This window comes from Tiliqua scincoides, chromosome 2, assembly GCF_035046505.1.
Source record: "Tiliqua scincoides isolate rTilSci1 chromosome 2, rTilSci1.hap2, whole genome shotgun sequence".
NCBI classification, from domain to species: Eukaryota; Metazoa; Chordata; class Lepidosauria; order Squamata; family Scincidae; genus Tiliqua; species Tiliqua scincoides.
In genome coordinates this window covers 190,772,809-190,797,521 of record NC_089822.1, presented here as the reverse complement: position 1 = coordinate 190,797,521, position 24,713 = coordinate 190,772,809, and the positions used below count along the sequence as shown (strand labels likewise).

General features: G+C 41.3%; 1 protein-coding gene and 1 pseudogene across 1 annotated transcript in view; one reads left to right on the top strand and one right to left on the bottom strand.

Annotated features, from left to right (window-relative positions):
- The window catches only part of LOC136638900 (collagen alpha-1(XXIII) chain-like), a 237,015-nt gene that overhangs the window by 163,888 nt on the left and 48,414 nt on the right, over positions 1 to 24,713 (top strand). The gene's annotated exons all lie outside the window — the stretch shown is intronic.
- On the bottom strand, positions 5,026 to 5,144 carry LOC136643152 (5S ribosomal RNA; annotated as a pseudogene).

The following is a 24,713-nucleotide window of genomic DNA, read 5'->3' as shown; positions in this document are numbered from 1 at the left end:
ACTCATTTATCCTCTCTCATATTTCAAATAGTTGTGCGTTCTAGTGCATTATGCGTCTGTAACTACTTGAAAGATACGTTGTTGACCATGCAGCACTAAATGGGAAGAAATGTTTTGGTATTAACAGCATGGTCACTGAAATGATGAACCTTTGCATATTCATGAAATATAAATGCCAAAAACCCCACAACCCTACTCCTGTCACATAGCGCATTACCTTTCCCCTAATAATGGATTAAACTAGGTATAATATGCATGGAGACATGATTGACACTAAAATACAGGTGAGGTATGTACCTTTTTTTCTGAAAAGACACACACACACACAGAGAGAAAATTAGTAAGTACCTTTGATACGAAGAAATGAATTATATTGCCTGTGTCTCATCTGGTAGATTCAATTTTTATAGCCTTTTCGTATAACAGAACCCAAAATAATATGTATTGCTTAGATAACAAACCACTGCTTTTAACATTATAAATATGTATTATGAGATTATAAGCCTAAACTTCTCACAATGTGTTAGCAATCAATACTATTCTTTCAAAATATGGAATTTATAGGAAGAGTTTGGAAGCTGGGATCATGTTATATGCAATGTCTGCTGATAGTATCTGTGTTTAACATGTAGGCATGTTAGTTATGAATTGTCAGCAGCTGTTAGCTTTTTTGCTCTTTGTGCTCCATACTGTCAACCATCAAATTCCTGGCTACTGTGGCCTAAGGCAAATGTTGGAAATAGTTTGTTTTCTCTGTTACCAGATGGAACCTGCCAATCATGGTTGAACCAAAACTTAACTTGAAGTCTGTTGTTACAAGTCAGGTGCTTCTGATGCACACTTCATGTACACGTGCAGTAGATGATAGTGTTCTGAGGTGGTAGGATATGCTGTACAGTTTCAGACTGCAAGTGGGGGTATCACATTTTTGGACACTCCCCTACATAAAAAACATTGTGCAGGTAGAAAATAAGTGTAACAGGGAACAGGTTTCTCCCTGTTTTGCTAGTTTTTACTTGCAGGGAGTATGTGTTTGTTGCAATTTCTGAATGATTCACCCATGTACCACTCATGTGCTGTCTGAAGTGATACAATACATTGTGCTGCATGTGTAGCCCAGGCCTCCTTAACTCAGAATGTAATAGCTGGATGATATTGGGGAATTGGGTGTAGTGGTTTAGAACTATGAGTTCAAATCTGAAAGAAAGACAGACTTCCATGATGAATCATTTCCTTTGGGTCTTGTAGATAATGCACTAGTTGACCTTGCTTGGCCTCCATTCAGTTTAAATACAACCAGATATCATCTTGAAGACAATCAGAATAGGCTAGTAAGAATCCATGTTAATGTTGCATTGCGTATCTCTTTAAAAAGGGAAACTGTTTCCTCTTGTAAGATGGGAGAAGAATCAAAAAGGCCCCACGAGAACGAGAGGTCAAAATCTGGTATTCAAAGAAAAGATGTTAGAGGTGGTGCTGTCCAAACATTTTAAGGAGGCTCCATGACTTCAAAGGACAAATAACTGCAGTGTTTGGGCCACCAGGTCATTTCCTGTAGGTTTGGCAAAGGAGTGTTCAGAGAAATTCTGTATCTGACGATTAATGACCTACCTGAGGCATTTCAATACACACAACATCATTTGTCTCTTTAAAATAGGTATTGGAAAAAGAAATGATTTTATGGATATGTATTGCTCCTAATAACTACTTAGGAAGTTATCGATAACTTAATTGCTTCACTACAAATAAATGATCGCACCTGTTTATGGAATGAATTCTTCACAGTTCATTACTTTGTCCATTGATTCCTTATTTGAATGACAACTTGCCTTTAATCTGTAGGTCACTAGTTGCTTTCACCTTGTCTCTTCATTATAATTAGATTGTCATAAGAATAGAAAAGTGACCATGTTAAGCTGCAAAAATTCTTGTGACGTTTTAAAAGCTAATCTGTTTGCTACTGTGTGAATTTTTGTAGTCAAGCATACTACATAATCTGCCTTCATTGTTTGCCTATCAGAACTCTTCTCACAATAAATATCTTAGGTCAGCAACCTGACTAACACTACCAGGAACTCTTTCTGTGAATGGAAACAGCGTCTGCTAAAGTAAGGGGCTATTATACATGTGAACAGGGTTCTTACACAAGTGCAATGCTCCTTCCATTCCCTGTGGGGAACTCTCAGCAGCAGAAATACTAGGACCATCAAGGGGTCTATGGTTGAGGCCTGAACCCCTGCCCAGTGTCTTGCACTGAAAATAATATGGCAGCCACCAAGAAACACTTTGACCCAATGCAACCAAAATGAGCTTCCTGTATGTGGAAGTTTATCTCAATGGCAGGGGAGTCAGTGGTGGCTTTGGTGGCTCCCATTTTTGGTGCCAATTATGTAATATTTCCTACCCCTGCCATTGCATGTGTGAAGAAGTGATGTGAACAGAACATAGCATTATTCCTTTTTTGAAAAAGACAGAAAAACCTGGGAGCATTTCCACTTACTGCTGCTCCTGCCAGCAAGTTAAGCCCCCACTACCATCAATGAACTTGGAGTCTTTTCCCTGCATGTCCCAGTTCCAGTGGCCACTGGAGTAATCCATATGGGGTAAACATATGCTCTTAAAATATACACTTGCTGTCCAGGTCGACTTAACTTCAGCAGTCCTGAATGTTAACTAGGTTTTTCATGCTAGCACTAGACTCGGGGAAGCAGCAACCAGCCAATCCAAGTTTGCAATCCAAAATACTGTATATTCGAAAGCAAATCCCCTGAAATAAATAGGAGCTGAGTAAACATGGTTGAGACAGGGCTGGAAGAAGGTGTATACCCACTTAGAGAGACAGTCAGTTGTGTCAGAACTGTGACACTGCATGTTATTTTTGTTGCCTGTCTTAAATATTAGGTTCTTATTCCCTCCCTGTCTTGTTTCTTAGATTATTGTAGTAACTGTATTCTGTTTTTGTATGAAAAATCCCAAAAAAAGTTAGTTAGAAATTTGAAAGTAAATAAAAATGCAGTTTATGTAAATAATGCTTTATGCTTTTTTGTTCCTTACAGGGAAATATATTATTTTGGAAGATGTCATAAGCAACACAGGCCAAGCACAAGGAAAGTATAGTGGAAGTTGTGGTATCTGGCATCTCTGGGACTGAAGAGTTGCTGCATATCATAATTTTACCTAACTTTGTGAATAAACTTCCCCCAAAACTCACCATAATAGTCGGTCACCATTTGATTCTGCAATATGCAACCACTTGGAGAGGCGTACGAGCATTCTGAACTCTTGCAGCCTGTTGGAATTGCTGCTGGGTGCTGCCGGTTAATACAATAGCGAAATGTGATGAGCCTTTTAGCTAATTTCAGGTTAATAGCACTTTCTGGGTCATCTTCTACTGTTTCTGTTTGTTTGTCCATCCCTGTTACAAAAACCAGGCTGGATTGCAATTTTTCCACAAATACATATGTCAAAATATTCTCACTGCAAATGAGCACCCAGATTTTATAATAATGAGAACGCTATAAAATATGCCAAGTTTGTATTGATTTTATGTTACAGTATTATGTGCAATAGAATAGTCACAAATGGAATCTTACAAAACAACAAATCACAAACAATCATTTAGTAGTCAGGCGTATTAGGTATATCTGTTTCAATACTGGTTATGGTGTTAGTTTTTTGGTTTTTAAAAAAAAATAATAATCATGGGCAACTATTTCCAGAGACATTCTCCTGATTTTACTCAAATATTTAAGCATTATATTTATGCATTGGGTAATCAGTTCAAGGAGTGAAGGGAATTCTGAAGCCTAATGTCATCATCAGAACATAATTAAGTGCTAGTGCTTAGTTCAGGGGTGTCAAACTCGTTTCATACCGAGGGCCGAACAGCATTCATGATGCCTGCTGAGGGCCAGAAGTGATGTCTTTAGGCAGGAAGTGATGTCATTAAACAGGTCATAACTGAAAATAAGCACTTTTTCTCACTTAGGAACTCATTAGCTACAAATGACAGAAGAGAAAATACACAAATCTTGATCATATTGCAAGATATGGCAGAGCCCAATTTTCAAGTGGGCTGCCCTTACAGTAGTAACACTTCAGCACTGCTCAGCCGCTGAGAGCCTGAGGGTCAGATAAAAAACTTCCACGGGCCACATCTGGCCCCTGGGCCTTATGTTTGACACCCCTAGCTTAGTTGATATTTAAATGCATCATTTTGCATATAAATCATGGGTACCAATATGTATTTGCTTCTGTTTAACCCATTTCTGCCTAGCCCACAGGTGTACACATTTGATCCCCGTTGCATATATGCAATGTTGGGCAGAAATTTAATATGACTTAAGGTGAGCATATAATCTGCATCATAACATTGATGTCTCATCTGTTTTCAGGTTTTAGCATTTGACTGTAATAAACAATATCTGTAATGAGTAATAAGTAGCCATTCTAATAGAAATATTCTGTTTCAGCTCAGATGCAGTATGTCAGCAGACACAAAAATACATTTTTGGTTGTGCCTTTCTTGTTTGCAGATAGTATGAAAGAACATTTTACGATTTCTCTTTCCTTTTATTAAGGGTAGCATTTAAATCATAGTAGTGGAACTTATTTCTAGTGAACGAGTTTGCAATGTAAGCTGCACAAGCATTTCGTGCCTCTAACCATAGAAAGTAAACAAGAGATTTACAATCAAGGCTAATTCGTTTTTTATTGGTGTGAGTTGACTTGTCCCACTGAGTCTTCAGCTGGAAAAAGGACAACACTTAGGACAGTTTCAATGTAGGTCAGATTGTTTAAAAAGTTGTTTTAAAAGTCTCTGGGAGCACAGCTTGTAGCGTGCTAGTCTGTAAATCCCATTATTAAAGCAGCTAAGGGTCCTCATCTTTTTTTGGTTATTCTTTGTGCAGTATTCCCACGATCCTAAGTAAATATATCCATGGCAGTTTGAGACAGAATATAAATTATGTTGGATAAAAGAGCCAATGTGGTTGGCAACCTTCAGTCTCGAAAGACTATGGTATAAGCCTACAGCACCCAGTATTCCCAGGCGGTCTCCCATCCAAGTACTGACCAGGCCTGACCCTGCTTAGCTTCCAAGATCAGACGAGATTGGGCATGTGCAGGGTAACATGGTGGCATGAAAAATAAGTAAGGAAATGAGGGTATCTCCATCAGCACTCTGCTAAAGACTATCCAGTTCATTAAAGGAGAACCCGGAGAAGTACAGCATCTATAGTGCTGTATCTCTAATCAAAAAGTCCCCTTCAAGCAAATGACTTCCCCAACTGTATGAGTCCCTTCATGCTGGCTGCTAGCACTGAGATGCTCAGAAACTGAAGTTTATAGCAATTTGTGTTAATCCGGAGACTCTTTACAAGGTGAAGTGGCTGAAACAGGTTGAATAGCCATTTGTTAAGAAGGGGCTGACAAAAGAACCAAGTTTCGTTCAGAAACTTGACCTAAAGAACTGTTCCTGCTGTCTGTGGACCTTCACCATGAAAATAATTTGTCAGTAAGTGACAAAATGTGTATGATTTCATAGCACCATGAATTGGTGAGACAATAAGCAGATCTACAGCCACCCAAAGAGGCATTAAAACTGAAGGTTATCCTTGTTAGCGCTAATGGGATTGTTATGCTGTCTACGCTAACCTGCTTTATGTATGCTGGCCACGCTATCCTGTAGTTTTGGCAGGAAGTCATGCTCTCTCCCTGCCGTTCAGTAATACCCAGTTCCACTGTGGGAAATCTTCCCTTGACTGTACATCTGCAGTGAGAAATATTCACCTCTAACAGTATAGCCCCATTGGAGAGCCTCTGTTGACAGTTGCATTTTTTCACAGAGGGTGAAACGGTCTTTCTGTCATCTGTGGAACATCTGGGGGTGATTTCTTTTCTCTGTCCCAGAGCTCACGCAACCTTTCCCCCCTATTCCTGCCTAGTCATTTTCTGGGTAGCCAGCTTTCAAATACAACTTGATTCATCTGTGTGCCAAAAAAATGCGCAGTTGTACGTGTGCCTCTGCTGTTCCAGCTGTACAGCAGGATAAATGCCAGTTACACTGACTTCAAGGCATACAGTAGTAATGGAATCCAACGCTTTATAAAACTGAGTGATAACATTAGGGTATGTGGAGGCAGGGGGAGTCATGATATAGAAGAACAACAGATAAAGATAAAACATTAAAATCAATTGTTAAAAACATTAAAACAATTGTTTTCTGTCTTTGGGGAGGGAGGCATTTCTTAGGGACCCCTTATACTGCTGACGTTTTAATCTGCTCTTATATTGTTATCTTTTAAATTGTTTCCATTCACAGAAAGAGTTCCTGGTAGTGTTAGTCAGGCTGCTGACCTAAGATATTTATTGTGAGAAGAGTTCTGATAGGCAAGCAATGAAGGCAGATTATGTAGTAAGTTTGACTACAAAAATTGACACAGTAGCAATTAGCTACTGCAATTAGCAAAAAGCACAGATTAGCTTTTAAAATGTCACAAGAATTTTCTTGTTTTTGCAGCTTAACATGGTCACTTTTCTATTCTTATGACAATCTAATTATAATGAAGAGACAAGGTGAAAGCAACTAGTGACCTACAGATTAAAGGCAACTTCCGAACTGTTTTCAGGGGTAGCCCCACGTTGAGTGCATTACAGTAGTCTAACCAAGATGTCACTAGGGCATGGACCATCATAACCAAATCTGACTAACACAGCTGCAGCAAGCACACAGCTGCAAAAAGCACACCAGCCATAGCTGAGCAAAAGCCCCCCTGGCCACAGATGCCACCTGAGCATCCAGGGACAGCTGCATGTCCAGGAGGACTCCCAGGCTGTGAACCTGTTCTTTCAGAAGGAATGCTACCCCATCCAGAGCAAATTGTGGGTCTAATACCTGCATAGTCAGTCACCTTTCAGATCAGGAGGACCTCTGATTTGTCTGGAGTTAATTTCAGTTTATTAGCCCTCATCCAGGCCCCGACTGTTTCCAGGTAGCACCCCAGAACCTCAGCAGCCCCCTTGGAACTTGGTGGAAAAGAGAAATAGAGCTGGGTGTCATCTGCATATTGGTGGCACCCAAGAACTCACTGGATGACCTCCCTCAGCAGCCCAGAAGAAAGTTCTGTTGGAAGCTTTAAGAAATCTGTGTTCTTATTTTATGTCTACCAAAAAAAAAAAAGTTCAATAATTTTACAGATGAACAGTTAAACTGGCTTATTTGTTTTTCTCCTCTTATTAGCAAGCTTGTTTTTCTGCCATATATGAGTGGCTGAAAAGGCAAAAAAAAAAAAAAAAGCTGCGTCCGGTTTCTAGAGGAAAACCAGAAGTGACATTTTTAATGCCTTATAAGGGGGAGACTCATGAACAGCTTCCCCAGGCCTCCCAATACTTTACAAGGCATTAAAAACGTCACTTATGGTTTCCCTCCAGAAACCGGAAGTAGTTTCTTTTGGCCTTTTCAGTCATTCTGAAGCCTGCAGAGGCCATGGGCAGATGAGCGCAGCCTCTGTGGGCTTCAGAAAGCCCACAAGTTGGAGGGTTCAAGTTGAACCAAGCCTGGCTCAGTGCAGGTCCAGGGGACCCGTTTTGAGCCAGATCAGCAGGTGTAAAATTCAATCTGTATGCCCCCTCCCCAGTAAAAATATCAAGATTTGTTTTGCTACATGTGTGAAATAATTTAGTGTTCCTATAATCTTTTTGCAGACCAATGTGCATTCTACATTACATAAATATTAAATTTCTGAACCAAACAAAACAGAATTTTGTGACCTATGTAAAGTCAAGCATACCTAAACAATAAATGGTTTTATTTTCTAATTCTGCTACTTATGGAGAGAGGTCACAGAAACCCTGTCTCTCACCACTCTAAGAGTAGCTTGAAAGCTCTTTGGTGTTCTGCACTCTATCAGGAATTGTTCGTGTGCTTTCAGGCATGTCTTCACAGCTATAAACACTGGAAATTTGGGGTGTACATATGTGTGCTGAGATTCTCCAGAAGCTGAATTCTGCACCAAGTATCACGTTTTGTGGTGGTGTTTTTCACTTCTGCAAATGTGTAACATTCACATATGTGAGCTGTGAGCTCACATTTGTTTAATTATTTCTATGCTTCCATTCTCTTCCATCAAGAGGGATTGAAGGCAACTTATAATTTTCAATAAGAACAATTAAAACGATAAAACAACAAGAAAACAGCAGGCCAACGTGACATGGTTAAAGAGCCTCACTGTGTCACGCTAAAGGACAATCTAGTTCAGCTTCCTGTATCTCACAACAAATCCTTCAAGGAGTATGCAAGACAACAAGATACCTGAATCCTGGTGCCATTCCCTTGCACTTGGCATTCTGGGGTAGTCTACTTCTAAAACTAGGGGGTTGTGCATACCCTTCCCAGCTTGTAACCTGTGATGGACTTTTCTTCTAGAAATCTGTCCAATTCCCTTTTAAAGACATCTAGGCCGGATGCTATCACCACATCCTGTGGCAAGGAGTTCCACAGATCAATTACACAATGGCTAAAGAAATCTTTCCCTTTGCCTGTTCTAACTCTCCTGCCAGTCAATTGTAGTGGGTGTCCCCTGGTTCTGGTATTATGCAAGAGAGAAAACTTCCCATTATATACTCTGTCCATCCTATACATATTTTTATATGCCTCAGGCTGCAATCCTATCCTGCGCTGGAACAGGCAAGCCAAGAGGCTTGCACTGTACCCAGCGCAGGATAGGGGCCCAAAGTGCCTCAGCCAGAGGTAAAGGGACACTTTCCCCCTTACCTCTGGGTAAGCCAGCCTGGCTCCAATGGGTCTCTTCGGATATACAGCATAAATTGGAGGAGAGCAGAGTGACTTGAAACTGCTCCGAGCTCCCTAGGAACAGGGGTTGGGATCCAGCATAACTGTTGGGTCCCAGCCCCGCTTCCTGCTCCCCACCCGTGCACCCTGGCACTGTCCACCACCCTCCTTTCTCCCACCCTAGAATGCCTCTGTCCTGCCTCCTCCCTGCTTCCTCCCCATTCACCCAGAGCCTTGTGTCAGCTGAGCTCGGCCAACACAGTGTTTGGTTCCTCCATCGGCACGGAGGCTTATGTCAGCCTAGCTGACTCAAGAGGAAGGTGACCCTCCTAGGCTGGCCCAAGGGACTTGCGCCAGCCTAAGTCATTCTCAGGATTGTGCTGTCAGTCATGTTCCCTCTTCATTGCCTTCTTTCTAGATGGAAGAGCTCCAAACATTGTACCATTTCCTTGTAAGGGAATACCCCAGCCCGTTAATTATTTTGCCCAAGATTTTGTGCTGCTTATCTAAGCCCTACTAAATGTGCAGAAGCGAGAGTGAGGGCCATATGGGTATATTTTCGCAGGGAATTCCTACCACAAGGCATCACCACCCAATGTGCCGTCTTAAAAAAGAACTCATGTAAGAGATGTAGGAGTTGGCATTGGAATAGGCAGATTCATATGGTGAGATTTTTTCCCCCCAGGTAGGCAGATTCTAAATGGGCAGGGTTTAGATGTAATAATGAGCACCCTGAATTGTGAAGCAAATCAGCAACCAGTGGAGATTATATCAGTTTGACATGGTTAACAACCTGGCTGCCACAATTTGCACCAACTGAAGTTTCCAAGGAGACTTCACATGCTACCCCTGGGAAGGGGCACATAAAAAAGGCACTCCTGGATCAGGCCAAGAATCCATCTAGTCCAACATTCTATTTTCTGCTGGTCCTCCTGTTGCTTCTGAGAAAGAAATGCTTCACTTACTACCCAGCAAGTGGTATTCAGAGGCATGCTGCCACTGAGCTTACATGTAGCCTATAGCCGTCATGTCTAGCAACTATTGATAGACCAGGCTTGGTGAATTTGTCTAATCCCCTTTTACAGTCTTCCAAGCTATAGTGATCATGACCACATAAAATGTGTTACAGCATTCCTGTCTTTATGCATAAGTAACTGGCCAGGTTTGACTGTCTTGGGATGGGTGCAGCTGGTACTCCTGTAGCATGGCAAAGTCACCCCTTACTGTTCCATCACCACATCACGTGGTGACTATCACCTGACTATTGAAGAGAGCATTTCCACATTGCAGGCCTGATTCTTCAAGGGATCCTTAGGTTTTAGGTATCTGTACTTTGCTTCTTGAACCTTTTTTGTCTTTTTAACCTGAAAGAAATATGGAGACCTCAGTATTTATGCCTTATATAACTGGTTTCTGACTTATAATTATTTTGCTACTCATGTATGTTAACATTCACATTGTTGTAGGATTTAGAACTTTTTCCTTATCTCAAAAGGAAAAATAGAAATACTGGAAATGAACTAGGGCCTTTCGTGTTCAGTTTTGTGTGTGTGTGTGTGTTGAGGTTTTTTTTCATTGTTATATTGTTTCTGTTCTGATGATGGCTGCTTCTGTTTCTGTGTTATGCCTCTGAGGCTTCAGTGCTGATAAAACAGAATCTGGCAGTTCGGTTGATGGCCTCTATGGCTCAGTGCAGATGTAATACTGGCTTTCAAAACCATATTTTGCAAACTGGGAGCTAGCCTTGTAAAATCTTGCTCCATCTCTCCTTTCTGGAATGAGTTACCCTCTTCCTTTTGCTCCCTGTGTGTTTGTTTTGTATTAAATGGGCACTGATGCATTGGATAATACAAATCAGATTGTGCTGTAACCACGATTTGCAAACCACTTCAAACCATGGCTGCAGTCTCTGGTTTATGAAGGAGGCATGGTTTGAATTATCCAAGGTTGCACTGACATTTGGCACATATGATAACATCTGCAAAGGATGGGGGGAATCATTCTCGAGCTCATATGGGACATGACCATGTATTATTAGGCTGGATCTTTATTTACAAACCCATGGTTGCTGGAAAGCTGCATTATGTCTACACCACACTCTTGTGTATTGCATGTACTAACTGGAAATATTGTGAATGCATTGTTAAGCATGGGAACTAGATATAACAGAACCAGTAGGAATTAACTAAACCAGAGTAAGACCTCATGCATCTTTAAAAAATCCTTTATACTTTGATACTATTTACATAATTAGCCCAGGAATGTAAGGATGTGTGTCTGGGAGAGCAGGAGAAGAGAGGTATATGTGCTAGAAATGGAGTTTGAAAGTAGGAAGAGGTGTCTTTCCTGATTTTCCTTATACCTAAAATCACATTTTCATTGGTATCAAATAAAATAAGCGTTTCCCCACAGTAGCACTGAGAACCACAGATTGTGCTGTGGTCACTAATGCTGGAAGAACAGCACATCCTGGCAGACTCAATATTTGTGCTTTACATGCTAGCAGCATGACCATTTGCAAAAGTCAGCTTTAGAGAATGGACAGACAGCGCTGGAGGAGCTACGGGAAGTCAGCTGTTCGTTCTGATGACTCATGAGTCAAAGTTGCTAAGTTAATTACTGTACCATAGTTGCTTTTCCACACAAAACTGTTTTATAGCAAAAGATTATTCCACCTAGTGATCCTCTGATGACCACAGGATTCATTAAAGGGTTCAGGACCAGAGTGTGACTCATTGTAAAAGATGCATAAAGATGGTAAATCTGTCAGACCAACTTCAGTTCTGTTGTTTAGTCCTTTAAGTTATTCACCCTTCTGGGTATGTTCATAGATCATCATGTGTACCTATCATATGTTCGTGTGTGTATATGTGCTGGACAGCTGTGGTAAATCATATATATAAACAGCAGAATACATATGTGTGATACCCCACATGACAGCCTTACATGCAAATTGTATTTCGTTTCCCAGGCAACAAAGAGTCCCTTTAAAATACAGTTTCTTGGTGGGCAGAATCAAGTCTAATGGTTGTAAAGAATCAGAATCTTGAATGTTTGGCTAGATGGAAGGAGAAAATATGTTGCAGAACAGTGGTTTTCAAACGTTTTGCACTGGGACCCACTTTTTAGAATGAGAATTTGTCAGAACCCACTGGAAGTGGTCACGACCGGAAGTGACATAATCAAGCAGGAAAATGTTAACAATTCTAGGTTGCAATCCTACCCACACTTACCCAGGAGTAAGTTCCATTTACTAACATGGTTAAAAGTACGTATATACATAGTAGCCTATGAAAAGTACAGATCTGTAACATTTCCCCAAATGCAGTCACGTACTATGGTAGCATCAGATCTAATATATTAAAAATAAAATATTGAAATGAATGGGGACCCACTTAAAATTGGCTTGCAACCTACCTAGTGGGTCCTGACTCACAGTTTGAGAAACACCGCAGAGGCATTATTAGAAAACTGGACATAAGATTCAAAGTGTAATCCTTCATTGAAACATATATTTTATTATCCTCAGATTAAAAATATATGAAGTCCAGGTTTGTATGGTTTTGGCCATTTGATCTTATGCTCTTACTGGATGTACATGCCTCATTAGGGCCAAAACTGTTTACGTCTCCCTGTGACCTCTGTGTTGGTAATCCCGCTCTGTGATAGAAGAATTCAGCATTTGCCCTCCATTTGTCTGGGGCATGCGTGATGACTCCCTAGTGAACACTTGACTAGTGCAAGCCAAAAAAAAGGCTGTATTAGGATTATTCCAAATCAGAGCAGCCCTGATTTGAGAATGACAGTGTCATTTGGAGACGATTTATGCAGTCACTTTTGCCCTAAGAGATCATCTGCTCTCAATATTATATTTGGCTTCTAAAAAACAGGCCCATCTCAGCTAATTAAGCACATTGTATGGTTTTAAGGCATGTTTAAGAAAACAAATGCAGTAAAACGGTACTTCACTTCCAAACTCCTGTGTTGAATTTGTTTGTGGAAATTGTGGAGGAAAATGTTCTTTAACAGGAATGTCTGAAAGCAAAAAGTAGCACACCAAGAACATGGAGAAGAGGCTTCTGTGTATGGTACCTGAAGAGAAGTTCTTGTTGTTGTTTTTTACTTCAGTTGTGCATGGTTTTCAGCCAATATAAACATTCAGAGTGGGGCAGAATCTTGTAAATAAATAAATAATGGTTCAAACCATCCTTGGGAATGCAGTATAGTTGAAAAAGACTGGAGGCGAGCACATTTTCAGATCTGAGACTTTCCTCTGTCTCTGTTTTACAATTTTACCTATTTTGAATTCAGCTAAGAAAAAATAGATACCTTGTTCTACATGCGACAGTTGCAAGCTGAAATTAAATCCGGATAAGACAGAGGCTCTCCTGGTTCGGAAATCCTCGATGCAGTTGCTGGACTATTGGCTTGCCCTAAATGGGGTTGCACTCCCCCTGAAGGAGCAGGTCTGCAGCTTGGGGGTCCGCCTGGACTCGCAGCTGCTCTTGGATTCCCAGGTGGCAGCTGTGGCTAGGGGGGCCTTCGCGCAGCTTCGGCTGGTGCACCAGCTGCGGCCGTACTTGGATTGTGCAGACCTGGCCACGGTGATCCATGCCACGGTGACATCAAGGTTAGATTATTGTAACACGCTTTATGTGGGGCTGCCCCTGAAGACGGTTCGGAAACTGCAATTAGTGCAGAATGCGGTGGCCCGTGTGGTTACTGGAGGTAGGCGGTTTGACTCTGTCAGCCCGCTTCTCCAGGGGCTACATTGGCTGCCCATTCGTTTCCGGGCCCAATTCAAGGTGCTGGTTTTGACCTTTAAAGCCCTTTACTGCTCTGGGCAAGGGTATCTTAGGGACCACCTACTTCCGTACAATCAGGCTCATCCTCTTAGGTCCTCTTAGGTACCTAGGGAGTTACGCGGGGCGGCGGCTAGAAATAGGACCTTCTCAGTAGTGGCACCAACGCTATGGAACTCCCTTCCCCTTGACTTAAGAATGGCTCCCTCTCTTTATGTTTATGACCTCTTTATGTTTATGACCTGTTTATGGGCCTTCTGAGTTCATGGCCTTTTTAACATCTTTTTTAACATCTTTTCTACATCTCTTAGTATTTTTTACAGGCCTGATTCCTGTGATCTGCTGCTCTATGCTCCTTTTACCTGATTTTTTATCTGATTACTGTTTTTATGATATTTGTTAATATGTTAATGTTTTTATCTGTTTTTTAATATTATGTTTTAAATCTGTTTTTAACCCGTTGTAAGCCACCCTGGGTCCCTTTGGGGAGAAGGGCGCGGTATAAATAAAGTTGTTTATTATTATTATTATTATTATTATTATTATTATTATTATTATTATTATTATTATTATTATTATTATTATTATGCGGTGCTGTATGCATCTTTTGTCTTGGCCATTGCTGATATGGTGTTCTAGGTCCATGCATTGGTTATAGAATGCAATACTAGTAAAAAAAAATGAGAAAAATCTGAAGAATTATAAAACTCTTTTTCCCATAAGTAGGTATGGAAAGGGGGAATTTTAGTTTTTCATATGTAATTGAAGAGGTTAAGCTACTGGGGAATTCACTGCATCCTGTTTTGGGCAAAAGTGCACATGATTCATCAAGATAAAGCAGTTATTTTAGGTTCCAGCAGAAGTGGCTGTACAGAGCGTTGACAGGTCTGAGGCCTTGTACCGTCAGGCTTCTGCCTGTAGTTTCCCCTCTCCTGGGGTAACTTTCAACTTTAAAAAAGTCTGCATTTAACTTTTAACCCCCAAAACCCCAAAAGTCTACATTTAACCCAAAAACATTTCACTTAACATTTAACAGGTAACTTTGCTTGTGTCATTTGCAAAAGATAAGACGGGCAGCCTTCTTGAGCTGTGTGGAGAGAGACCAAAGAGTGAATCAGCATTTGCTGGAAATCACCGTTTGATTGAGAAGTGTCGTTTGGGTGTCATTTGAGGGAAGGTGGAAGGTGTTTGCTCTGCAGAAAGTGCTCACCTTCTCTGTTTGGAGGTGCCCTAGAATGTGGTCTTAGTCCCATTGGCTAGTTTCAAACCCATGTGTGCTGCTCCCCGTATGTCATGCAACCTATGAGGTCATTATTTAAATCCTCTTAGCCAGAGCCTAACAGGTATGATTGAGACTTCTGAAGGGGAAACTTTCTCATTCTTACAAAGGCCAGCAGAGTATTTTATCAATATTTTACACAGACATCTTGCTTTAATTGTTCATTTGAATCGGGTTTTTGCCAAATCTCTGTAATGCTCTTTTTCTGCTGTCCATATGTTTTATGTGGTTTTGGTGCTGGAGACTGTTACAAAGTGAATGTAATACATACTGACCAAATTTAATTTGATAGAGGCCTGATGCATGTGTGGTCACTGTTAATTGGGATAAGGCTAAACATGCAGAAGCTATCGAAAAAGTAAAGACAACATATTGTGTGTGGTGGGGGGGGGGACAGCTTATGATGAATAACAAATAGTTGCCGGCAATATGTCTTGAGCACTGAGGGGCTGGGGCCAAGAGCAGGGGCTTGCACAGCTTCTTTCTCATTTGTTTTCTGAGTGTTTCTCTGCATTCTGGTTCTGGCATGGTAGAAGGCATGCATTGTGTGAGGCAGGAAGGAAAATGCTGCCATAGCTTACCAATGCTCTGTAATTGTTACCTTTTGTAGAAGTTAATTATCTCCTACAGTTGCCAAGTGTAGGGGTATGTGCGCTTCTTCCTTCCTTCTAGCAATGGTATAAGGGCAGAGGTTTTCAAACTGGGGCGTCGTGACGCCCCAGCCTGAGAGCCCTGGCCTCTGCCCCTTAAGGGGCGGGGACAGGGAGGAGGCAGGGGCCTACAGGGGCCTGGCTGTACTTACCAGAGCCTCCTGCAGCCTCCTGGGGGTGCAGGCAGCCCTGTGCAACTGTCTGCACGGCTCCCTGAAGCTTCAAAAGCAAAAGTGGAATGATCGTGCCCCATCTCCGCAAAACTGGAAGTGGAGCACAATCGCACCACTTTCACTTTTGAAGCTTTGGAGAGCCCTGCAGACAGTTGCACAGGGCTCCCCGCACCCCCAGGAGGCTGCAGGAGGCTCTGGTTTGTGCAGCCAAGCCCCTGCAGCCCCCAGAGCGATCCTGGGGAGCACATCGCTGCCTTCCCCCCACCCCTGCCGCCTCCCCCGCCCCTGCAATGACTTAGAGCGGTTCAAACTCTCCTAGAGAGTTTGAAAACTGCTGGATAAGGGCATGGGAAAGGTTCTTGCCCTGTACTTACTGGTTTGGGGTAATTTTGTTTCATTCTAGAAATTGGGACAGGAAGTCACATGGGTTGAAGGGTAAACTAGGGAAGGTAGGAGACTGCTCTGTCTTCTTCTTGAAGTGGGCATTCTGTATGCTGTGCCTATAGCTGTAGACTTAAGGTAGGTCTACAAATTACATTCATGACTATTCCACTTCTTCGTGGTGAGTCTCCATGCTGCAGTGTAATAACTATAAACAACTATATAGCAACTATGTTGCTAGTTTCCATGCCACAACCTCACATCAGCAAATAGCCCACTGGTGGAAGGAGACCAAACTTGCAATGTAATGACATAGCATCATATGTTGTTTGTACACATTTACAGAATAGAGATGGAAACTTGGCATGAGAAACAGCTGGGGCCTTGGTGAGTTAAGAATGTAAGAAGAGCCCTCTGGATCAAGCCACTGGCCCATTTGTCCAGTTTCCTGTATCTCACAGTTTCCTGTATCCCATTAAATACCTCAGGTAGCACACAAGACAACAAGAGATACCTGCACCTGGCATTCTGAGGTAGCCTACTTCTAAAACCAGGAAGTTGCATGTACCCATCATGTTTTGTAACCTGCAATAGACTTTTCTTCCAGAAATCTTTATAAAGATATCTAAGCCAGATGCCATCACCACATCCTGTGGCAAGGAGATACCATCTAGATCAGTGGTTTTCAATCTTTTTCATCTCGCAGCACACCGATAAAGCCCTGAAATTGTCAAGGCGCTCCGTCAGTTCTTTGACAATTGACACCATTTTGCTGGCAGGTGATTCACATTCCCCCAATTGCTCTACTGATAAATAACCTGCCCCAAATTCTTGCAGCATTCCTGTGGACCATTTGCAGCACACAAGTGTGCTGTGGCGCACTGGTTGAAAACTGCTGATCTAGATGAATTTTAAACATGACTTGAAGTAATGGAAAAATGTGATAGCAATTAAGACGGAATCTATTATCTATTCTTGTTTTCCCAGTGTACATGTTTATTCGATATGTTGTGTTTCCCCATCAGAACCTAGTTTATCTGATTTAAGGATCTGGAAGTGTTAATATTATGGACATTTATAAGTGGTGAATGTCTGGTTACTCTATGCTGGATATATTTCATAAAGTTTTACTACCTGTAATTCAGTATTCAGAGATGTTTTTCAAATGTCATTCCCCCAACCTGCTTAAAGAGAAAATCATCAAACAAAAAATCATTTTTTCTCTAAAGAGAAAATTATCAAACAATGTTGAAATTACTCCATCAGTTTAATCAGTGAAAAAATGACATCATAAATTCATGTTCTCTGTCTAGGATTTCTTTTTTTAAAGCATAGCCATCTTCTTGTAGGTCACCCTCTTCACATAAAGCACAGCCTTTGTTTTTCTTACAGCCCCTCATCCAGAGCAGGGATGGGGCCAGTTGCCCTGGGCGAGGGAAATTATTTCCCCTTACCCTGGGTAATGCCACAGCATCCCCAATGGGGCTACTTGGATCTGCGCCACCTAAAGAGGTGGCGCAGATCCAAACAGTGGATGGAATCCTTCGTCCCAACTCTCACTCACCCATGGCCCGTCCATGAGCTTACCCTCCGCCCATCCTCCCCTTGCCCCAAAACCCCTCCTTCCCGCCCTCCCCAAGCCCCCCGACCCCCATGTTGGCCTGACTTGCCATTGCACCGTCCCACTGGGACTTTGGTCAGCCTCCCACCTCCAAAGTCGTTGAAGAAGTGCCTTATTTGCCACAGTCTTCAGCCGGCGAAAGAGACTTACACTGGCCTAGGGCACTTTTGGACTTACATCCTTACTCATTTGGGCTTTATGAAGCTATTGTCTGTAAGCATCTATCTCAGGGGTGTCAAACCCATTTCATACCAAGGGCTGAATAGCATTCATGATGCCTTCTGAGGGCCGGAAGTGATGTCATTAGGCCAGAAGTGATGTCATTAAACAGGTCAAAACCAAAAATAAGCACTTTTTCTCACTTAGGAACTCATTAGCTGCAAATGCAGAAGAGAAAATACATAAATCTTGATCATATTTCAAGATATTGGAGAGCCCAATTTTCAAGTGGGCTGCCCTTTCAGCAGTAACACCTCAGCACTGCTCAGCAGCTGAGAGCCAGAGGGCCGGATAAAAAGCTTCCGCAGGCCACATCCGGCCCCCAGGCCTTATGTTTGACAACCCTGAGCTATCTGATGTGCTAAATAACTGGATTTAAAGTGGATTTAAAGATGGTTAAAGTGCTAAATAACTGGATTTGCTGCCGTTGGACAAGTTTATTGTCATCCTTAGAACTGTATGTCGTATGTCCTTTTCAAAAGCAATCAAAGATTCCCCAGGGTTTTTTGCTTATTTCCTGACAACATTTGAAGCAGCTATGAAGGGATGAGGAGTTGTCAAGATTGGCTCTGCAATAAAATAGTTTAAAACTCAAATGTCTTTGTATTTTATATATGAGCCTACGCTCCGCCTGTCCTCCCCTTGCCCCAAAACCCCTCCTTCCTGCCCTCCCCAAGCCCCCCCCCCGACCCCCATGTTGGCCTGACTTGCCATCGCACCAGCCCACTGGGCCTTGGGTCAGCCTCCCACCTCCAAAGTCCAAAAATACCTCCAAAAATACTGCAGGAATTTCTGAAAATACTTCTGTTTTATTGTCCTGTTCTAAAGACATTATTGGTTTTAATTCACAGAGAATGAAAGTAGAATTATATGTAGTTCTGTTATTTTGATACAATGCATAAACCAGATTGGCTTGCAGCTAAGAAAATAAAATCAGCTTAGCTTTTTGTTAACATTCAGTTTTACAAAAATTCAACTGAAATTTTCAAAACAAAAAAAGAATGACATGCAAAAATTAGTTACATGCTTTGTCTGTAACAATAGAAGCTGGAGATTCTTGATTATATAATTGACAATCACCATTTTTATACTTACTATCATTGAATTTACATTTGAAAACATAGACTGAAGAAATACCTACAAGTATAGAGAGTGTGTTTACGTTTTAGATAAATCTCTCCCATAAATATTCTTAGACCATATGGGTGAATATCAACCATCTGAAAGTATCTTCTTAAAAAAGTAACACCTAAGCAGTGTTTCTTTGCTTTTTTTAAAATTTCATTTTTCATTTTTTGCACATACATAATAGCAAATTCTGCAGTTCACTAGTTGACCTCTTGTTCGCATTCACAGTTATACTGTCGTCACATTCAATTCAGCAGCAATTCATCCTCAAAAACTTCTCACTTCCTAGGAGAAAGAGTTGCTCTTTTAAAAAACTTTCTCCAAGCTTCTACTTTCTTCAGACCAGGATGATGGCCCATAATGTGAGGAAACATTCAGGCAAGAGGGAAAGCTGGTAACCATCTCCTCCAAGGTTGGTCTTTGTCAAGAAATATTTCAGTCTTTGGTATCTAAAAGTGGAACATGAAGAAATGCTCATCACGGTCATAGATGTAGCCAAAAAAGTCAGACCAGAGATCAGAGTATTGTAGCAAGTTATTGTCAGATGAGACATGCTGTCAAGTTATGCAGCAAACCTATTGCATTAGCAGGGGCTAGCCTCAAATCGAGGCCTAAAACACTGGTGATTCAGAAAGCCCCCACTTTTTCCAGACCTTTCTGTAATCGTTTGAATCATTAGAGTCAATATCTGAGCCAAGTGATTCCTTAGAAACCTTTTGAAGTTTCCGCTGACACTCATTTCTTGAATTGTCATTTCAGGTGTCAGTGAGCACACATGGTAAGATGCTTATAAGCATTGCATATAATTTTTGAGTAATTTTTGTAGAGTTCACATGTAAACTGCTGTGTTTGAACTGAAAAGAGACAGCAAAGGCTTGGTCTCAGCCAGTTGCACTCACACTCAGCGAGTCAGTGCTGCTTATAGCTTAAACAAGAACAAGAGGAACTGAGGAAGGTGAGCCTTAATTTCTGTCTTCCATCCAGCCTGAAGAGCCAAAGAGCTGCTTCTCATCATACTTTTCTGTTCTCTGGTACAGATATCCTAGTATGAAATATACCTCATTTCAATTTTGAAAGATGCACATGCATTTACTGACCACTTTTCACAGCAAAATTGATAAAATCAGAGCACTGATCCTTCCCCACTGCCTTTTTTGTGTATTTTGGAAAGAAAAATGGTGATTTCCCCTGCTAACTGGTTAAGAGGCACTTTTTCAAGTGGGTGCTCCTCTTTTTAGCAGGGAGAGAGTAACTGGCCCACCTCACCCCAGCAGTGTCTTTTCTAGTGGCTGTCTACTGGTGTTCTTTTTGCATCTTTTTAGATTGTGAGCCCTTTTGGGACAGGGAGCCATTAGTTGTTTAATTTTTCTCTGTAAACCGCTTTGTGAACTTTTAGTTGAAAAGCAGTATATAAATACTGTTAATAATAATTTCAATGATAGTTCACAAGGCATGCATATTTTGTATGCAGCTCTCTGACTCAAGTACTAAAATATATTCTAAATAGCAGCTCAAAGACTGTTGCTATAATAGGTACAATGATGATTGTTTTACTAGGCCTAGGTTAGTGCTTATGGGACTTTCAGTGAACACAGCACCATCCTGTTTGTGATCAAGTTTTCAATCTCTTCATAAATGACAGGGTTGAGCAGTGACGTAGTTAAATTTGCAGACGACACCAAACTTTTCAGAGTGGTGAAGACCAGAAGTGATTGTGAGGAGCTCCAGAAGGATCTCTCCAAACTGGCAGAATGGGAAGCAAAGTGGCAGATGTGCTTCAATGTCAGTAAGTGTACAGTCATGCACATTGGGACAAAAAATCAGAACTTCACATATAGGCTGATATGTTCTGAGCTGTCTGTGACAGATCAGGAGAGAGATCTTGGGGTGGTGGTGGACAGGTCGATGAAAGTGTCGACCCAATGTATGGCAGCAGTAAAGAAGGCCAATTCTATGCTTGGGATCATTAGAAAAGGTATTGAGAACGAAACGGCTAATATTAGAATGCCATTGTATAAATTGATGGTAAGGCCACACCTGGAGTATTGTGTCCAGTTCTGGTCGCCACATCTCAAAAAAGACATAGTGGAAATGGAAAAGGTGCAAAAGAGAGCGACTAAGATGATTACGGGGCTGGGGCACCTTCCTTATGAGGAAAGGCTACGGTGTTTGGGCCTCTTCAGTCTAGAAAAGACGCCTGAGGGGGGACATGATTGAGACATACAAAATTATGCATGGGAAGGATAAAGTGGATAGAGGTACGCTCTTTTCCCTCTTGCATAACACCAGAACCAGGGGACATCCACTAAAATTGAGATTTGGGAGAGTTAGGACAGACAAAAGAAAATATTTCTTTACTCGACGTGTGGTTGTTCTGTGGAACTCCTTGCCGCAAGATGTGGTGACGGCATCTGGCCTGGATGCCTTTAAAAGGGGATTGGACAAGTTTCTGGAGGAAAAATCTATTATGGGTTACAAGCCATGATGTGTAACCTTCTGATTTTAGAAATGGGCTATGTCAGATGCAAGGGAGGGCACCAGGATGCAGGTCTCTTGTTATCTGGTGTGCTCCCTGGGGCATTTGGTGGACTGCTGTGAGATACAAAGCTGGACTAGATGGGCCTATGGCCTGATCCAGTGGGGCTGTTCTTATGTTCTTATCTGATTTGGATACAACTGTACAGTTTTTTACTTGGGTTTTTTCCCCTGACCCTTTCCTTCCATTAGTTAAAGAAATGTTCACACCCTAGCCAGGTTAATATGTATGAGGGATTCAAAGTGAAAAGTGGGTTCAGATGTAACATCGTACAGCACTAAATGTATTTCTGAATGAAAACACTGATTTCTTTAACATTAACTAAGGATAATTTGCAGAACAAACCAAATCAAGTCCCTGTGTCATTTTTCCCTATAGATGTAGGTTATTTTTAAAATATGGAGATGGCCTTGCTTAAATAATTCTTTAAAAATTGTGTAATATGTATGTTCTACTGTGTTGAACTTTTAACATGATGGTCTCAGTGAGAACTGTATTAAAAAAAAAAAGAAGCTCTATAACAAGCTAAAACTGCAGTGTGTCTGCAATTTTTCTTTTTATAAGGGTTTTTATTTTTCTCTTCAAACATACAAGTTTAGGAGGTGAATGAAGGTGCCATACTGAACCTAACAATCTATGTGCTTCTGCAAGGATATAAGTTCCTGTCTTTAAATTTCAGTCCAAGCCAAAGCTTCAATGATGATTGTTCAGGCACAGCTGGGAAGGTTGAGAGGGTCTTGGAAATACCATAGCTACTTAGCATTGATACAGTGCCTTTCATCTTAAAGCACTTTACAAATTGCGTAGATTCAGATTAGCTGCCTGCTACTGAAATGTGTTGGTGCAAGGAAGGGATGAAAAATGGAGCAGCTGCTGACATTGGTACATATCATTTTGAGGTGGCAGACAAATGTATAAAATGTAATAAAAATGTAATAGAGAGCACTTGAAGGATTGATTCAGAAGTGTTGGGACGTTATTATCCTCACAACATGGGGCATTATGCCGCTGTGTCCAGGTATCAGAATTTTCACTCACGTGCTTGTTTCTGAAACCATGCCTCTCAAGATGTGAGGGGTGTCTCCATAATGACTAGCTGTTTCTCGATGGCGCACAAAGCATCCCTTCTACACTTGGTTGTTTGTGTGCCTTGTCGGTTTGTTCAGTGACTACTCAGGCTCTACATCTCTAAGCACAATGAGAGCAGGAAGTGAGTCTTAAGCAAACCTTTCTCCTGTCCCACCTTAGCCATTTCCAGGAATGGAAACTTGAGTTAAGTGACTTGAATCAGAGTTGCAAAAGTTTTTATCTGGTTTGTTGGACATCCAAAATGTTTGGAATAAGAGCCTCATAAAAATCACTGTGACTCTGTCACCACACTATTAATCTGAAAACCACCATAACAATAGCTTCCCAAAACATTATGGTTTGAATTAAACATAAATTGAACAAACTCAACAGATTAGTTTTAGACAATACTGTAATTAACTTTATCCAGTGATTATGATCAATCATATGATTCTGAGCATAGAATAGGCCCGTTAGTTAAATGAATCACAGCCCAATCCTGTGCTTCCCCTTCTGCCAATGCACCAAGCTAAAATGGCTTGTGCTGCTTCCTGCAGGGGGTGCAGTTCTAAAAGTCTTGTTCCCTTACCCAAGGGTAAGCCTCTGGGGCCTGGGCAGGTTTGGATTTGGCATCCGCCATTGCCGCTGAACCTGCCCCCTTCTTGAACCCGATCTGCCCTCCTGTCCCTCACCTCAACCCCCTTTCCCATTGACTTCCCTGGGTTGGCAGCCACTCCATGTTGCACCACCACTCTGGCTTCACTGCCTGCATTCTGGAAGCATGCAGCTCTGTTTGCTTTTGGAAGGCCATTTATGATAACTGGAGAGCATGCCCTGCAGCTGGAACACTATTTCTGTTTCACTATAGTTGGTGGGAATTGTAGCAAGCATACCAGCATCAGGAGTCACTGGCTGCCTTTCACTCTTTTCACTGATTTGTATTAATCTGTGGCAGATATCTCTGCACGGAAAGATACTCCTGGGACATTCATCCCTCCCCTAACAGAACACACAGAATGTCAGGCTGTGGTGGGGGAATGGGGGAGACCTGCGTGCCTCCCATATCTCCATCCAGTGTCTCCTTCCAAAGACATGTTCTGTATTCAACATGAACTCAATTAAGCCCAAAATTTGTATTTTTATTTATTTATAAAAGCTGTTAATCATCTTTCTATTACAAAACAAAGTAGGTGATGTATAATAAAACAAAAAAATTGAAACAGCAATGAAAATAGACAAAGGCTGCAATCCCATACATACTTTTTTGAGAGTAAGCCCATTGAACACGAAGGGACTTGCTTCTGAGTAGACATGCATAGGATTGTGCTGAAAAACAGAATTATTGAAGAAACCATGGAGGAAAACCACAAACCACACTGCTTCTATTAAATTAGATGATTCGTGTGTTGGAGGCATGGAGATCAGTCAGTGCAGAATAATGTCAATCTCTTTGGTGCTTGATAGTAAACATACTTCTGATCTTTGAACTCAGTATTGTATAATCTAATTATAGCTGCTATAATTGGCTTAATTCCAGTGTCACTTCTCACAGTACGCTCCTTTCACTGTTAAGTGGAGTTGGAATGCCATAACAAAAATGGAATCCCTTTGAAAGAGAGCTGACCAGTATCATGTAGTATTAGTGATGTGAGACCTCAGCCTCGTACAATTCTCCCACTCTGCCGTGAATTCTTTTTGTCTGCTCAAGGTGACTTCTGATCTGTTTTTCCAGCTGCAAATAAGACAGCAGTTCAGATTATTATATGGGAAAGTAGTAACCGTTTTCCCAAAAGAATTCTTTGGAGGTGAAACAATTTCCAGCGAAGTTGCATCCAGACTCAATATGTTTTCCAGAATTTTGCAGCTATTAGGAATTGCATTCAACACTCCTTTGAATTAATTAAATACATTGAACATTTGAAAATATACAGAACATTTAAAAATGAGAAGAAAATTATGAATCTGTAGACCGGTATTTTCAAGAGTGCTATATTTTAATATAGGCATCTCAATCATGTTCTTTCTTTTAAGTCAGGGGTCTCCAAACCCCGGCCTGAGGGCCAGA